Genomic DNA, 11,407 nt, shown 5'->3' on the forward strand with positions numbered 1-11,407 from the left:
AGGACGGTGAAAAAAGTCCTGCTAGCCGCATCTTTGGAGCGGTGTATTCACCGCTCCTACCCATTGAAATCAAGGGGCAGCGCGGCTATACCGCCGGCTGCAGCGGCACCTTGCGGGCGGTTTTAACCCTTTTTCGGCGCATAGCCGCATACCGCTAAAACAACGGTAAAGCGGCGCTATTTTTACCGCCGACAGCGCTCCCGCCCCAGTGTGAAAGGGGCCTAACTGTGTTGTTCCCCCCCCCCCTATACATTGTAAAGCGTTGCGTAAACTGTTGGCGCTATATAAATCATGTACAATAATAATAGTAATAAATTCAACTTCCTGGGCACCAGAAAAAAAATGGCCTCCATGCACGCAAGAGTTAAATGCTCCTTTAAGCTGAACTATTATTTCTCGATGGGATCCCATCATGGGAAAAGTTAATATCCAGTTCTGGAAATAATTGAAAACGTTCTGTAAGGCAATTACATTATCACTCGTGACTTACTGTAGGCATGACAAACATCAAACTATGAAATGAATGTTATATAATGTGCTGGGTGCCATGTGACCCACATGGGGATCCTATTAGACAATTTCCTGCAAATTACTACTTTAGTTGAATTAAGTAGATGTCAGGACAACTGCAGAACTTCACTGACTGATGGCGATCTAAATGATTTTACTGGTAATGCTAATTGTCTTTAAAGCGGAACTTCATTCATTTTTTCATCTTTCCATCTATTAAATCTTCTGCTCTTTTTGTTTTAACTTTGGATAGTAAAACATTTGTTTTCTGCCATTAAATCCCTTATAGAGCCCACTTCTTGTTTCTTGTCTGGTAAAAAGCCTAGGTGAATGACATCATGCACAGCTCTCTCTCTATCACTCTTGTCAGAGTTTGCCAGGAAGGGAGGGGGGATGAGTCATAAGAGGGCCAATGAGAGCTGCAGAGCTGAAGGCGTGCCTCTGTGTAAATCCAGGAAGTGAACAGGCAGCAGCTTCAGCTGCCCACAGTTAAAATGTATTGGTCGTTGGATGTGCTCACTATGGTGGCATAGTGCTCTCCGTTCTTGGCGTTCTCTGCATCGTGGTTGACCCCTTTCCTCCCCCTGTACTGGAGGGGGGTGGGCCCTGAGGTGGTGAGTTCCTTTCTGTCTCTTGGTGAATTGTGGCAAAATGGCTCTTGCTTGTTAACCGCTTGCCAACCGTGTCCTGCACATATACGTCAGCAGAATGGCACAGTTGGGCAAAGTAACATACCCGTATTTTACTTTGAATTTCCCACCGTGAGCGCACGTGCACCTGCCGCGAGCTCCGCCACTGTGCCCGCGGGACCTGCGGACTCGATGTCCGTGGGGTATACCCGCGATCGTGTCACAGAGCTGAAGAATGGGGAGATGCCAAAGTAAACACAGCATCTCGCCATTCTGCCTAGTGACAGGACACCGATCGTCTGCTCCCTGTCATCGGGAGCAGTGATCAGTGTCATGTCACTGCTAGCCCATCCCCCCACAGTTAGAATCACTCCCCAGGACACACTTAACCCCTCCTCCGCCCCCTAGTGGTTAAGTACCAGTGACATTTTTACAGTAATCAATGCAATTTTATAGCATTGATCGCTGTATTAATGCCAATGGTCCCAAAAATGTGTCAACATTGTCCCATGTGTCCGCAATAATGTTGCAGTCACGATAAAAATCACTGATCGCCACCATTACTAGTAAAAATAAAATTATTAATAAAAATGCCATAAATCTATCCCCTATTTTGTAGACGCTATAACTTTTTGCGCAAACCAATCAATAAACGCTTATTGCGTTTTTTTTTTCCCACTAAAAATATGTCGAAGAATACGTATTGACCTAAACGGAGGAAAATAATTTTTTTTATGTATTTTTTGGGGATATTTATTATAGCAAAAAGTAAAAAATAATGCGTTTTTTTCAAAATTGACGCTTTTTTTGTTTATAGCACAAAAAAATAAAAAACACTGAGGTGATCAAATACCACCAAAAGAAAGCTCTATTTGTGGGGGAAAAAGGATGTCAATTTTGTTTGAGAGCCACGTCGCACGACCGCGCAATTATCAGTTAAATCGACGCAGTGCTGAATCGCAAAAAGTGCTCTGGTCTTTGGCCAGCAAAATGGTCAGGGCCTTAAGTGGTTACTATTTCTTGTTTAATTTGTGTTATATTTTTTTTATGTTACAAATGTAAGTTTTTTGTTTTCGTATAGCCTTTCCGCGAGTCTATGGTTGATGCGTATATCCCTGATGAAGCCCTGAGGCGAAACATGTCGGGACAATATACGATCATGCAATCTCTATAAAATCTTCTTGTCGAAACGATCATAATTGGAGATGTCATATGAAATTCAATGACCTAATGGATTTTGTTATTTGTTTTAATCTCTGCCTAAATAGAACATATTTTGAATATTTGATTGCTTTCTCATTAGTATCTGTATAAGCACCGACATACTCCCCACCTAAAATCTTTTTTCTTCTCTAAATAATTTATATTGTGGGATGAGGTGCGTATTTTGAGGTGTCTACCCTTAGCCGGACAAAAACTATATCTAATTCGTTATGTTTCATTCGTTTAGATGCGGTATTCGTAATTTGAAAATTCTGAAATCTGAAAATTCGGTAATCCGAAAATCCAAAATAATAACGAACTAATTCAATTATAGGTATTGGAAATTCCTTTCAAATTTGGCTGTTTATGAAAGTAACAAATACGGATTGATCCAAAATTATGAATTATCTGAAATAACAAGTGCCACATCTAATTGCATGGAACGTAACAAGTTATTAATAATAAATAAAAATAACAATAAAAAGTGTTTAATTTTTATTATTGTTAACTTGTTATGTTCCATTTGTTTAGATGCAAAATTCGTTATTTTCTGATAATTCGTAACTTTGGATAAATTCATATTCCTTACGTTTACTAACAGCCAAATTTGAAAGGAAATTCCAATACCTATAATTTAATAGTTAGTAATAGTTATTATTATTAGTTAGTTATTATTTCAGACTTTCGAATTTTGAGATTTTGGTTCTTCTTTTGAATTTTCTGATTTTCATTCTTAATTTCGGATTTTTGAATTTATGAATTTCCGAATTAACAAATTTGTCGAATTAAGTCGTAAAACAAATTAGAAACAAATTGCACATGTCTAGCGCTGTAACTCCTGGGTGCCTGACAGTGCCAGGATTTGATCTTGACACGCCAAACCATCTGTGTACCTGAGGCCTCAATCAAGCGGCTGGAGCATCTCAGCTCTGATTACATACAGAACCCAGGGGACAGCACAGCCACACCATTACTAATCATTTATAATAGAGGAATATGATGGGGCAATAGGATGGGGGCAGATTTGATGGAGCAATTTTGATGGGGGCAATAGGATGGAGCAGTTTGATGGGAGCAATAGGATGGGGCAGTTTTGATGGGGCAATTTTGATGGTGGCAGTATAATGGAGTAATTTTGATGGGGCAATAGGATTGATCAATTTTGATGGGGGAAATAGAATGGGGCAATTTTGATGGGGGCAATAGGATGGGCCAGTTTTGATGGGGAAATAGGATGGGGCAGCGCCAATCACTCGGTTCTTTCAACTCCCCGAGCAGAGAACTGCTTCCTGTCAGTCACAGCACTCCGCTCTGCCCCCCCCCCCCCCCCCCCCCCGCACTCACTGGAGAGCTGAGCTGTGGAGGTAGCTGGGAATGGCTTATTGAGAGGCTGAGACGGCTATCAATCCAGGTACCTGAAGGATCTAGACTTTATTGTCAGGATGACGCGGTGCCTGGACTGATATCGGGACCTCAGCAGAGAGTGGACTCTAGACCTCTCTCTGCTGAAAATGGGTCACAGGAGTGCAAAACAAATTGAACTGCTGTGACTCATAGGAGAAGCCCAGCCAAACAAGCTCAGGCTGGACTTCTCCTTCAAGCCAATGTGTATTCTGTAAAATGTTTTTGGTATAAAAAAACAAAAAACAAAATCCCAATAAGCGGATATTGATTGGTTTGTGCAAAAGTTATAGTCTCTACAAACTATGGGATATATTTATGGAATTATTTGTATAGGGATATGTATGGTGCCCGTATGCATAAAATCAATACATTTTATATTACACCAGAGTTTCTCAACTGGGGTGTCATTGGGGGTTCACCTGACGTGGCACATACACAGGACCTAGTTTGCACTGGATCAGGGTCATAAGTTGCCATGGTGTGGCTGCCAGCGCAATAACTAACTATAAGTTGAGGTGATCTGTCATCCAGGGCAAGCAATATGCAGGGCTGCTCCCCAGCATTAAGGAGAACACAGAAGCCCACCTGCTCCAGACCTTCTATACCTCACAACCTCTACCAAAATATAGGGCTCCAATGTAAAGAGAAGACTGTATGATTGGGGGCTCTGTGATGGGAGCTGTGTAATTGGGGGCTCTGTGATTGGAGGCTCTGTGATTGGGGCTGTGTGGTGGGGGGGGGGGGGGTCTGTGATAGGGAACTCTGTAATAAGGGGACTGTGTGATTGGAGCCCTGTGATTGGGAACTGTGTGATGGGGAGGGGGGTTCTGTGATAGAGCACTGCATAATTGCAGGGACTGTGTGATTGGGGTGCTCTGTGATGCAGAGACTATGCGATTGGGGGGTTTCTGGGATAAAGGAACTGTGTGATTGGGGGACTGTGTGATGGGTTGTCCTATGATTGGGGGATTCCGATGTGACAGGAATACTCTATGATGAGGAGACCTTATGTGGTGGAGGGACTGTGATGTGATGTGGATACTCTGTCATTGCGGTACCCTGATGTACTGGGAGTCTCTTATGTATAGGAGGACTTCTGATGTATAGGGATGTGGGCTATGATGCGATGGGGGGCTTCTGATGCAAAGGGAAGACTCTGATGTGATTGGGGGAACTCTGACATGATGAGGGGTCTCTCGCATGAGGGGAGATTTCTGAGGTGAAGGGATAACTCTGATGTGATAGAGGGACCTCTCATGTAGTGGCAGGACCTCCGATCTGAAGAGGGGCTCTGATGAGATGGGGGGCCTCTGATGTGAAGGGGGAACCTCTGATGGGATGGGGGGACCTCTGATGGGATGGGGGGAACCTCTGATGTGATGGGGGAACCTCTGATGTGATCGGGGAACCCCCTGATGTGATGGGGGAACCTCTGATGTGATGGGGGGCCTCTGATGTGATAGGGGAACCTCTGATGTGATCGGGGAACATCTCATGTGATGGGTGAACCTCTGATGTAATGGGGGAACCTCTGATGTGATGGGGGACCTCTGATGTGACGGGGACACCTGATGTGACGGGGGACCACTGATGGGATGGGGGGATCTCTGATGGGATGGGGGGACCTCTGATGTGATGGGTGAACCTCTGATGGGATGGGGGAACCTCTGATGTGATGGAGGACCTCTGATGTGACGGGGGACCACTGATGGGATGGGGGGATCTCTGATGGGATGGGCGGACCTCTGATGTGACGGGGGAATCTCTGATGGGATGGGGGGACCTCTGATGTGATGGGGGGATCTTGATGGGATGGGGGGACCTTTGATGTGATGAAGGAAGCTCTGATGTGATGGAGGGACCTCTGATTTGATGGAGGGACCTCTGATGTGATGGAGGGAACTCTGATGTGATAGCTAGACCTCTGATGTAAATATGAGGGCTTCTGTTGTGAAATTGATTCCATTAAGCTGGTTGTGTGCATCGTCCCAGGCTCAAGTTTCCCATTGATAAGTAATATTTGTGTTTTTTAGATTTTAGATTGGGGTATTGGGGTGCCTCTTATTTTTATATACCTTTAATGGTATATAAAAAAGCTTGAAAAATGCTGTATTGCACTATAGGAATGGTAATCTCATTCCACAAAAGTGGACATTAAATTCTGAGAAACGTTCACTAATTTGTTTAATTCAATTCCAAAACCATCCATTTTCAGTTTCCTGCTGGCACACATGACTTCGATGTGACACGAGTCCTAATGTGAAGTTATTTTGATATGATGAGCATGGTACAACATGACGAGCACATGTATCTTATCAGGGAGAGTCTGCTCTATTATAAAGTACAGTAAAACCTTGTATTGTGAGCATAATTTGTTCTGGAAACATGCTTGTAATCCAAAGCACTTGTATAACAAAGCAAATTTCACCATAAGAAATAATGGAAACGCAGATGTTTTGTTCCACAACCGTTTATTCATAAATCATTCAGTTTATACGCCATATAAAAAGATTATAGCAATGTGATAGGTTGTGTAACCATAACATGTCCATCCACAAATGGTAGCCTCAACAAGGAGATTAGAAGTAAAATCCAGCAGGAGCTACAGAGTATAAAAGAGAAGAGAGGCGCCTCTAAGTGTAGCAATAGGGTTACATTTAATGAAGGTACAACATTTAGCAACTCACATGGTTGATGGTTAAAAACAGGCAAATCTAAGTATGCAGGCATCCGGGGTAAAGCTGTCCACATAGACCGTCCTCCGCAGAGCCGGCTCTCACCGCTGTCAGTCTGCAATCGTGACCGGGAAGACTATCCTGCAGTAGAGTTTGAATTGGATTGGATTGGATTTGAAAGCGAGGCTTGAAGAGCAGCGTGGAAGGGATGAGGACAGCTTTCCCCCGGAATGCCTGCATACTTAGGTGTGCCTGTTTTAATCATCCACCATGTGACTTGCTAAATGTTGTACCTTCATTAAATGTAATCATATTGTCTCTCTTCTGTTTTATACTCAGATGTGACATGACGCTATTGTATATCAAGACAAAATGTATTTAACCACTTGCCACCCGCCCTATAGGCAATTGACGGTGGCAAAGTGGTTTCATAATCCTGATCGGACGTCATATGACGTGATCAGGATTTTGAGCCGCTGCGTGCCCCTGGGGGCACGCATCGTGGCGATCGTTGTTGCGGGGTGTCAGTCTGACACCCTGCAACTACGATCTCGGTAAAGAGTCTCTGACGGAGACTCTTTACCACGTGATCAGCCGTGTCCAATCACGGCTGATCACAGTGTAAATAGGAAAAGCCGGTGATCGGCTTTTCCTCACTCGCGTCTGTCAGACGCGAGTAGAAGAGAGCCGATCGGCTGCTCCTCTGACGGGGGGGGGGGTCTGTGCTGATCGATTATCAGTGCAGCCCCCCCCCCGAGGATGCCCACACTGGACCACCAGGGATGCCACCAGACCACCAGGGATGCCCAGGACAAGGTAATCCTCCCTAGACCACCAGGGATGCCAGTCAGTGCCCACAAGGGATGCCAATCAGTGCCCATAATGGATGCCAATCAGTGCCCACAATGGGCATCACTGATTGGCATGCATTATTGTTTGGCACTGATTGGCATCCATTAGTACAGTACAACATAATACATTGCCGCCTATCAGTGCCCACCTGTGCTGCCTATCAGTGCCCACCTGTGCCGCCTATCAGTGCCCATCCGTGCCGCCTATCAGTGCCCATCCATGCCCATCTGTGCCGCCTATCCATGCCCATCTGTGCCACCCATCCATGCCCATCTGTGCCGCCCATCCATGCCAATCCGTGCCAGCTATCAGTGCCAATTTGTGCCACCTATCAGTGCCCATCCGTGCCACCCATCAGTGCCGCCTATCAGTGCCACATATCAGTGTCCATCAATGCCAACTCATCAGTGCCACTTCATTGGTGCCACATCATTGGTGCCCATCAGTGCCGCCTTATCAGTGCCCATCAGTGAAGGAAAAAACTTACTTATTTACAAAGTTTTGAAACTGAAACAAAAAAAAAATGTTTTTTCAAAATTTTCAGTATTTTTTTATTTGTTTAGCAAAAAATAAAAACCGTAGAGGTAATCAAATACCACCAAAAGAAAGATCTATTTGTGGGAAAAAAATGATAAAAATTTAATTTGGGTACAGTGTAGCATGACCGCGCAATTGTCATTCAAAGTGCGACAGCGCTGAAAGCTCAAAATTGGTCTGGGCAGATAGGTGTTTAAAGCGGAGGTCCACCCTAAAGTGGACCTTCCGCTCATCGGAACCCTCCCCCCCTCCGGCGCCACAATTGGCACCTTTCAGGGGGGAGGGGGGTGCAGATACCTGTACAGTACAAGTATCTGCACCCACTTCCGGGATAGCTCTCTGCGGAAAGGGGCGTAGATTACGCCCCTTTCCGCAAGTGCCCGCCCCTTTCCGCAAGTGCCCCACTGCCTGCTGGGAAACACCCAGATCCCAGAGGCAGCGGGGACCGTCCTTATTGCGCAGCGCGACTCGCGCATGCGCAGTAGGGAACCGGGAAATGAAGCCGAAAGGCTCCATTTCCTGATTCCCATACCCAAGATGGCGGCGGCAGCACCCGAGAGACGATCTAGAGATCGGCTTCGGGTGCCGACATCGCGGGCGCGCTGGACAGGTAAGTGTCACTATTTTAAAAGTAGTATTTGTAGCTGCTGGCTTTTAAAAAAAAAAAAACGCGGACTCCCGCTTTAAAGTGCCCAGTATTGAAGTGGTTAAAAATGTAGCTTGTCTTGCAAAACGCTCTCAAACCAAGTTACTCTCAAACCATGATTTTACTGTTTATGTCAATCCCATTACTAAAATCGCACGTAAGCTTTACCACTTTAATATCATTTTAAGGTAATTTTCCATATTTTTCAATCGGCATCTTTCATTAAAATAATAAATGGACCCTGACAAAGTTCCTCACATTCTACTCCTCTTCACAAACCCCCCAAAATCCTCTACCTTCTTTATTAACCCTTTTTGACTTTTTCTCTTTTCCTCTCTCTGGTCATTGGGCTACCAAGCCACCAAGATCTCAACTAGGCCCCACTCTTACATACCAGTGACCCAAACCATCAGAACATTATGTCCTGCCATAATTAATTGAGCCAACTAATTGTGTTAAAAACACTTACAATTTTGTCCAGACCTTCTTTGTGAATGGAATCCCAGACCTATTGAACATGTTCCATAACAAGATGTACATTTTCTTCCCTGAACGAAAACCACATTCATAAATTGGGAATTCCTTTCTTGAAGAAAAATTTCCATTCTGCTCCTTTGAATTTTCTCGTCACTACAAAAAACATTGTTGCTGATTTGACCCCACTAATGCTGAGTACACATGACCGTATTTTTCACTAGCAAAGGTCCGACGTAACAAAACAGTCGGACAATTCAATCGTGTGTGGGCTCCATCGGACCTTTGCTGTCCAAAAATCTGACGGACTTTAGAAATAGAACATGTTTCAAATTTTTTCACTGGAACTCCGCCGGACCTAGTTCCTATCGAGAAATCCGCTCATGTGTATGTTAGTCCGACAGACAAAAATCGACGCTAGGGCAGCTATTGGCTACTGGCTATGAACTTCCTTATTCTAGTCCAGTCGTACGTCATCACGTTCGAATCCGTTGGACTTTGGTGTGACTGTGTGTGGCTTTGCAGGGAAATAAAATCCATCACATCCCCGCTGTCAGGACAGAGCTATGCTTTGTTTATATTACATAGACAGAGTTCCATCCAGCCTCTCTCCTCGCTGATCAGTGGGTGCCAGTGGACATCCTCTGGCCAGCACCCACTGATCGGCTTCTGCTGTGGATAATCACAGCAGAAGTGGCACGTTCACCCCCTACCCAGAAGAGAAAAATCACACACATATATATATATATATATATATATACACATACACATACATGATTCTGCATAGAATGGACACCCTGTAGCAGTAAATCTGCTATAGGGTGGTCAGCAAGCGGTTAATTTGTGTCTTTAATATTTGTCTAGTGTTCAGTTTTATGTTAAAAAAAATGATGGCAAATAAAAAAATTAAAAAAACATAAAGCTTTGAAATGTATTCTATATGTGAACGTAGAACAAATGTTTGCATTAAAATGTTTTTTAAGGAAAGGCAATGATTCCTTTTGCTGAACTAACATTTTGTTGTGAGTAATAGGCTAAAAAGTATGCTGATCAGATCCAAAAATGCTATTTTTATCTGGTGGTAATGTGGTCTCCAATTTGTTCCTGCTCCCTTGGACACATACATTCTTTATTTTCTGGAATGTGAATATCTATGCACTTTGAGCCACATAGCAAAGTTTATGTTGTACTAAAGATAGTTCTGAGCTATTAGAGGTTAAAGTGGACCTGCACTCAAAAAGAGTTGCTGCGTTATAGGGAAAACCTAGAAATGTTAAAGTGTATCCACACCCAAAATCGATATTAATATAATAGATGATATTGTAGTTTGTCAGCCCTTAGACGTAGTGGCTGAATTTGTTTTCTTTTATCGGGTTTTTACTTGGTGACCCTTCACATAGCATACTACCTTTCCCCAGATGGCTACATTGACCTATCCACTGTATCTATGGAGCAGGGCTGGTGCAAGGATTTTTGACTAGGCAAAACCTAATTTTGACGCTCGCCCCCCTTGGCTTCACCCCCTTTGCCCTGCCCATGTATTCCCCACCTTTTTAATGAAGCGCCCATCAAATGTGGCCTCACCAGCACCCATCAAATGCAGCCTTACCACTGCCCATCAAATGTAGCCTCACCAGCGCCCATCAAATGCAGCCTCACCAGGGCCCATCAAATGCAGTCTCACAACCGCCCATCAAATGCAGCCTCACCATCGCCCATCAAATGCAATCTCACCACCGCCCATCAATGCAGCCTCACCACCGCCCATCAAATGCAATCTCACAACCGCCCATCAAATGCAGCCTCACCGCTGCCCATCAAATGCAGCCTCACCACCGCCCATCAAATGCAGTCTCACCACCGCCCATCAAATGCAGTCTCACCACAGCCCATCAAATGCAGCCTCACCGCCGCCCATCAAATGCAGTCTCACCACCGCCCATCAAATGCAGCCTCACCAGTGGCCATCAAATGCAGCCTCACCAGCGGTCATCAATGCAGCCTACCAGTGCATATCAATGAATGTTTGCTTGCTTCTATCCATTCTGAAGTCGGGACACAGACACAATCCGCCGCTACACCTCTGACACAATGTGTGAATGGAGCAGCAGCTGCCTGCTGATGCTGAGACTTATGCCCCGTACACACGAGAGGACTTATGTCCGACAGACTTCCAAAGGAGTTCTGCCGGAGTTCCGACGGAGTTCTGACAGACTTTTCGGCCGAACGGACTTGGCCACACACGATCACACTAAACTCCGACGGATTCGAACGTGATGACGTACGACCCGACTCGAATAAGGAAGTTCATAGCCAGTAGCCAATAGCTGCCCTAGCGTCGGTTTTAGTCCGTCGGAGTAGCACACACACGAGCGAATTTTTCGAAGGGGACCGGGTCCGGCGGAGTTCCGTCGGGAAAATTTGAAGCATGCTTCATTTCTAAAGTCCGTCAGACTTTAGCGAAGCTAAAGTCCGTT

Source organism: Lithobates pipiens, unplaced genomic scaffold (assembly GCF_037356315.1).
Source record: "Lithobates pipiens isolate NorthernLeopardFrog02 unplaced genomic scaffold, aLitPip1_a1.2 Scaffold_23, whole genome shotgun sequence".
In the NCBI taxonomy this organism is placed as follows: domain Eukaryota; kingdom Metazoa; phylum Chordata; class Amphibia; order Anura; family Ranidae; genus Lithobates; species Lithobates pipiens.